We start from the raw sequence: 7,177 nt of genomic DNA, 5'->3' as shown, positions 1-7,177 counted from the left end.
TACTGCTAAGCGTCACTTTTTCTTTAACCTAAAAGTCTTTCATATAGCCAGATGTGGTGGCACATGCCTGTAGTCCTATTCTTCTGGGAGTTGAGAAAGGAGGATTGCATGAGCCCAGAAGTTCTAGACTAGCCTGGAGGAACATGGAGGGATTTAAAAAAAAAATGCACATAGTAGTATCAGTACAAGCTCACTAATTCCCTTCTGTGGTGGTCTGAATGAGAATGACCCCCATAGGCTCATGTGTTGAAATACCTGGTGGGGCTGTTTGGGAAGGATTAGGAGGTGTGGCCTTGCTGGAGGAGGTGTGTCACTGGGGAGGGCTTTGAGGTTTCAAAACCCCACACCATTCCCAGTTAGCTCTCTGTCTGCCTCCTGCTTGTGCACCAAGGTGTCAGCTCTCAACCACTGCTCCAACATCATGCCTGCCCGCTGCTGCCATGAGTAATGGCTGTGGATTCTAACTCTCTGAAACTGTAAGCTTCAAATAAGTGCTTTCTGTTATAAGTTGCCTTGATTACAGTGTCTTTTCACAGCAATAGAAAAGTAACTAAAACACCTTGGGAAGTTTTTTTTTTTTTTTTTTTTTTTTTTTTGGTTTTTCGAGACAGGGTTTCTCTGTGGTTTTGGAGCCTGTCTTGGAACTAGCTCTTGTAGACCAGGCTGGTCTCGAACTCACAGAGATCCGCCTGCCTCTGCCTCCCAAGTGTTGGGATTAAAGGCGTGCGCCACCACTGCCTGGCATCTTGGGAAATTTTTGAGCTAGTTTATTATTTTTTGGATTTTTTTCTTTGGGTTTAGTTTGGTGTCTTTTTGAGATAAAAGTCTCTTTTTGTAGCACTGGTTGTCCTGGAATTCTCTGTGTAGACCAGGCTGGCCTCAAACTCACAGACATTTCTTTGATAAGGGGTGAAAAGATAATTTAATTTTTAATGATAAAATTTAAATTTACAATAACATATTTTACTGAAAATAGGTTTCCAGCTTTTCATTTGAAACAAAAATCTCATGTTGTACAGTCTGGTTTTGAACTCCTCCTGATGTAGCCAAGAATAACTCTAAACTCCTAATCTTCCTGCCCCTACCTCCTAAGTGCTGCAATTAATAGATATATGCCACCACACCTGGCTTTGAACTTTCCTTATTACATTTATTCATTTAGTGTCGTGTGTGTGTGTGTGTGTGTGTGTGTGTGTAGGTCAGATGACAACTTGTAGGGAGTGACTTTCCTTCTTCCACCATGTAGGTCCTGGGGTTGAACTCAGGTGGTCAGGCTTGGCAGCAAGTACTTTAACTCACTGAACCATGCCTACCTTTGAAATAATTTAAAGAAACTTCTCTTTTCAACAGATAAAGATTATTAAAGAAAACCACAGCCAATCAAAAGGCAGAGAACAAGAGCTCTTGCGGTACCCAGCCCCAGCCGATAACATCTAGAACACAACTCCTGCACCTAAGGCTCGGGGATCATTGCAGAAGACCTTGACACATGCAATCCTTTGGCCTCCTGCAAACAAGTATCCTTATCTCCATATCACGTGGTAGAGAACAACCTCAGGTGATAATTTAGGTGAGGTGACCTCAAGGCCTGCACACCGAATGTCTGTATTCTTCTACTATATTTTTATAACGTTAAGTTTGTGATATTTTTATTTTTAAATTTTCCTTACATTTTTAATTGATTGTGCTTGTGGTTACATGTGTGGGTGTGCACCTGCTGTGCACACTTGTGGAGGTCACAGGATAACCTTTGGGGGGGGGTCAGTTCTCTCCTTCCACCGAGTGAGTTGTAGGGCCCTAACTCAGATCATCGAGTTCTTTGAAAAGCACCTTTACTCAGTGAGCCAACCTGCTGGTCGATACTATTCCTTCTTGTTTATAGTTTCCATCTACAGATTGTTTTCAAATGTTATAGGCTGCTATGAAATAGACCTTGTGTTCTTTTTCAGATGCTAAAAAAAAACATCTAAAGCCACAGAGAAACCCTGTCTCGAAAAAAACAAAACAAAACAAAAACAAAACCATCTTATAGATTCGTCATGACAATGAGAGAGGTATACACTTAGGAGAGCCTGGTATTCTTTAAAAGAACAGGATGACAAAAAAAGAAAAAGAAAGCAGGATGACATAATATGGGGACTGTCCAGACATTCTGAAGTAAAGAAACCAGGCCTGGAAACTGTTTGCCTCCATTGTCATGTGCACAAGGTTGATGGTACCTGAGATCCTGGCAAGACTCCAGTGCTGTCTCCTGTTGTAGTTCTGGCTCCGGCCGGCAGGCGGAGCTCTTCCCTTCATCCCTCCATCCTGCTTGCTGAATTAGAAACACTTTAGCTCAAAAGTCCTGAGACCAATGTACAGTGGGAGTTGGCTGCTGCCGGAAAGAACTCACTAAGTCTAAACTCCATAAGGAAACAAAGAACAGTCAGTTCCCAGCAAGTCAGTTCCCAGGTCCCTCAGTCAGTTCTCAGTGTCACGGTCAGTGACTTGGGGTGTGTGTGTGTGTGTGTGTGTGTGTGTGTGTGTCTGCATGTGGTCTATTTATTCAATAACCGCTTACCGACTCAAGCTCTTGGGATAGATCGAAGAGCAAGATGAATCCACATTTACAGACATTGCTGTATCATGAGGGAGAAAGACAATAAACAATCATACAAGGAAGTCTTCGGTGATAATAGTTAGAGGCTGCGTACGATGGCTCTCGTATACGCTCCCAACATTTGGGAAGCAGGCTGTGAACTGGGGGCTAGCCTGCATTCTACAGTGAGTTTCAGAGGAGTCTGGGATACAGAGTGAGACCCTGTCTCAAAAATAACAAAAGCAAGCCGGATGTGGTGACGTGGTTGTCATCCCAGCACGTAGGGTGTGGAGGCAGGAGCTTAAGGTCTTCCAGTACAACAACAAAAACTGAAAACAGTTGTAAGAGATGCATGGAGAGAAAAGCTACAAGGGAGGCCAGTGCTAGGTTGGGAGCGAAGAGGCCACAAGTCCTCCCGATCTTGCTTATGTGCCCCTTTGTAGTGTGACTTTGTCTCAGGAGGTGAATTTGCATCCGTTCCCTTGAGTCTCCATTAATTCTGTGACTTGCTCCAACCAAGAGACTATGCTAACAGGGAGTGATGTCACTTGTGTGCCTTGGCCATAAGAGACCACGCAGCTTTGACCTTTGCCCTCTCGCTGCCCTGCAGATACTACATAAGCAGGCACCAGGTTCGCTTCTTAGCTCGACCAGACATTGCTCTGCCCCTGCTTCCCCTGCCATTCTGGCCAAGGCTCTGCAAAGCCTGCCAGTGCGCCAGCAGCAGGACAACCGGCTGAAACGCAGAACTGACTCCAGACAAGGCTGAGTCCATCTGGAGGTAGAGAATTCTGAGAGCTCGGCAGGAGCAGATTATTATGCAACAATATGGAACAAACATGAGGCCCTCACCTGGCCCGGGAAGTCTGTCAAGAAGGCTTCATTGAAGAAATCGGGTTCCAACAGAAACCTGAAGGCTGGGTAGGAGTCAGCCTGGTCGCGCAGGGGAAGAATCCAGGCAGCAGTACCAATAGATTGAGTGCCTTGAGCTAAAGGCACATCATGTATGTCCGAGGACCCAAATGTGCAGCACAAGGTGGTATAAGGAGAGATATGAGCCCAACAATGACTAAGAACAGAGAGCTTTCCTCCTACCCACCATGCTCCTCCTTCCCCAACCCAACCTTTAGGTTATATCACATTCTGGAACATCAGAGGGCTGTGTCAACCATGTCAATTTTATCCACTGTGTATGTCGAAGAATTTAAAAGTTGAAAATAGAGATCAATGGTAACCTGCTTCCCAGATGGTTGGGCACGGTCAAGTCACAGTCGTCTAGGGATAAATGATAAGAAGATGACAAGGCAGCCCGAGCGCAGGGGAAAATGTATTTTTAATAGCTGTGGTGCCCATCAGAGCTATTATGGCCCCATCTTCACGGTCTAAACTCCTACTTAAATGGAAATTTACTTGAAAAGCCCTTTCTTTGCATAATGGAAAGGCAGGCTTGTCCAGTTCCCTCTCCCCAAGGTAATAACCCCAGCATGTAATCGGATGCCTCCTTGTCGATTCTGCTCATGGGGCTCCCAGCCTGTGCACCTTCCCCACTTCCCAGTGTCTCTCATCCCTATTAATCAGGTTCCCCTTAAGGCTGCCTCACCTCCCAGGTCACTGCTAAGAACCGTAAGAGGAGGCATTGATTGAGCTGACATCACATGTGGCTCAGCCCTTTCCTCTGTCTAAGGAAGATGATCCAGGGGGAACTCCTTTGCTGGGGCGACAAGCTGAACTTGATCACAGTAAGCTTCCTGTCAGGCAGGCCAGACAGCCAGAAGAGCCTACACTCTGGTATGGGGAGGAAAGGGGGTTGCAGAGACGGCTTGGCTCCATAGTTAAGGGCAATGGCTACTCTGCAGAGGAATGACCTTCAGATTCCAGCAACCATATGACAGCCCACAGTCATCTGTAACTTCTGTTTCAGAGAATCCCAAACTCCTTCTGACCTCCTCAGAAATCAGGCATAAATGCAGTACACATATGTAGATTCATACACACACACATACACACACCCATAAAATATTTTTGAAATTCCTTTTAAAAAAGCAAAGCAAAGGGAGATTGGACCAGACCTCTCTCTCCTTGATAAGCTGTCTTGCATTCATCTTTACCCTGCTACTGCTAGATTCTAGCACAGAAAGGGGCATTTGTATTATTTTAAGTAAAAAAGGGAACATTTACTTGCAATAGTAAAACAAGCAGTCAGGTATAGTGGCACACACCTTTGATCCCAGTCCTCTATGGGGCAGAGGTAGACAGATCTCTGTGAGTTAGGAGCCAGCCTAGTCTATGTAGCAAGTTCTAGGACTGCCAGGGCTACAGTGAGACCCTGTCTCAAAAATAAAACAAGTCATAAGAAACTATAATTTGTCTAGGTGGTGGTGGCACACGCTTTTAATCCCAGCACTGAGGAGGCAGAGAGGCAGGCAGATCTTTGAGTTGGAGGCCAGCCTGGTCTACAGAAAGAGTTCCAGGATAGCCAGGGTTACACAGAGGAAAAACCCTCTGGCAGGGAGGGGGCAGAGAAGAAAGAGAGAGGGAGAGAAAGAAAGAAAGAAAGAAAGAAAGAAAGAAAGAAAGAAAACAAAAACTGTGGCTTGTCAAAAGACTGACAATATCCCAAGGACTGGGAATACAGGGCAGAGCTGGTGTTATGTTGGCGTCATGAGCCCCCCAGAGACCACTAGGAGACCGAGTTCATATGCAAAAGCAAAGAGCCTTTATTCAAGCTTGAGCTTGGACTCTCCACCCACTCTAACACTGCGGCTGGATCAGAGAGCATTGAGCTCAGGGGCTGGATTTTAAGGAGTAAAGGACGTGGCGGGGGGATTCCGGATTCAGATGGGGGTTGAACTCCTGACAGGGCAGGAGTGGGGCAACAGAAGTCTTGTCAAACAGGGATTGGTACTGGTGCTGCTGTAAGGAAATTAGCAACCTATAGGAAAGCTATTCTCAATGTTCCGGAGCATGGCTAGGCAATGGATTTAGGTTACCCCAGATACCATGTGCCAGTGTGGTGACAGTCTCATGAAGGTTTTGTTGCTGCTTTGGGGGTTTGTTTCGTTTTGTTTTTTGAGACAAGGTCTCACCATGTAGCCTTGGCTAGCTTGGAATTCGCTATCTGGACCAAAATGACTGCAAACTGTCTTCTGGAATGCTGGGATTAAAGGCATGTGCTTCAATACTACACCCAGCCTGGTGTGTGACTGTTTTCTTTCTTTCTTTTTTTTATATTTATTTATTTATTTTGTATTCAATTTTCTGTCTGTGTGTATGCCTGCAGGCCAGAGAGGGTACCAGATCTCATTACAGATGGTTGTGAGCCACCATGTGGTTGCCGGGAATTGAACTCAGGACCTTTGGAAGAGCAGGCAATGCTCCTAACCGCTGAGCCATCTCTCCAGCCCCCGTGATTTTTTTTTTTCAAGACAGGGTTTCTCTATGTAGTCCTGGCTGTCCTAGAACTCACTCTATAGACCAGGCTGGCCTCAAACTCACAGAAATCTGCCTGCCTCTGCCTCCTAAGTGCTGGAGTTAAAGGTATGCACCACCCAGTGCAGCTGGTTTGTCACATTTTTATAATAGCAGAATGAAGAGAATCATAAATCAAGGTACTTTAAAAATATACTGGTGAAAACAGGGAGTGTTCCAGTCATAGCAAAGTAGAAAGATCTGTTGTAAGCCTCAGGGGTTCTCTGATGGCATTCTTGGCCCTTGAGTTGGGGGAAGCTAGTAGTCTGTTAGTACATTCCAGAAGGATTTACCTCTTAGTAACAAGGGTGCAAGCTCACACACAGAGGGCAATAATGGCCATTAGGAAGCTAAAGATAGCCCCAGGTAATTTGGCTCTGACTCTGTAGCATCCCAGGTCTCCACAACTGTACAACTGCAATCATTCAATCAGCCCTGCAGGGTGTTTAGCACAGGAAGAGCCATTTTGTTTTCTTGGAACTTCAGTTTCCCACTGAGTGATTCCTTCTCCCTGAGGAAAACAGCAGAGGATACTCCCAGCAGTCACTGAAAACCATAATGCCCTTATTGGGCGTGTGGGGCCTCCCTGAGAAGACAGTGGCATACTCACACTTCCCAAGGTCCGCAAGTCTAGGCAGGCAACTCAGACCCAAACAATGCTCTTTATCTGGAGTCAGAGAGAAAAGTCGCTCAAGTCTGACCCTCTTCAGTTGGATTCCCCCTTCAACCGTTCCCTGAATGGCCAAGGGCATCTTCATCTGGACCAGGGGCTGCAAGGTCAAAAGCAGGAAAGTGGAATTTAACCAGCATCTTCACGTAGAGAAGAACAGATAAAAACTGGACTCCAGACCCCAAACTTGTCTTCAGTATGTTGACAGGAGCTTTAGGTCTACATAAAAAAGCAGGACAGGGGTGAGAGCTGTGCTTAACTGCACAGTCCCGGCCAAGGTGTGCTTTCCTTCATCTTTGTCCCACCTTGGAAGAAGTCATACAGCTCGAGGAGGCAAGCTGGTTTTCTGGGGGTAACTATTTCCGCTGTGTGGTCAGAGTTAATACCGTGGAGGCTATCCTTAGCTGAGGGATGTTTGGCTCCTGGTGCCACCACATTTTACTTCCTAGAATCTAAGGGGA

This window comes from Microtus oregoni, unplaced genomic scaffold (genome assembly GCF_018167655.1).
Source record: "Microtus oregoni isolate MIOR12 unplaced genomic scaffold, Mior012 000011F_ref0000422, whole genome shotgun sequence".
Lineage (NCBI taxonomy): Eukaryota > Metazoa > Chordata > Mammalia > Rodentia > Cricetidae > Microtus > Microtus oregoni.
Note: the sequence above shows the minus strand (reverse complement) of the source record.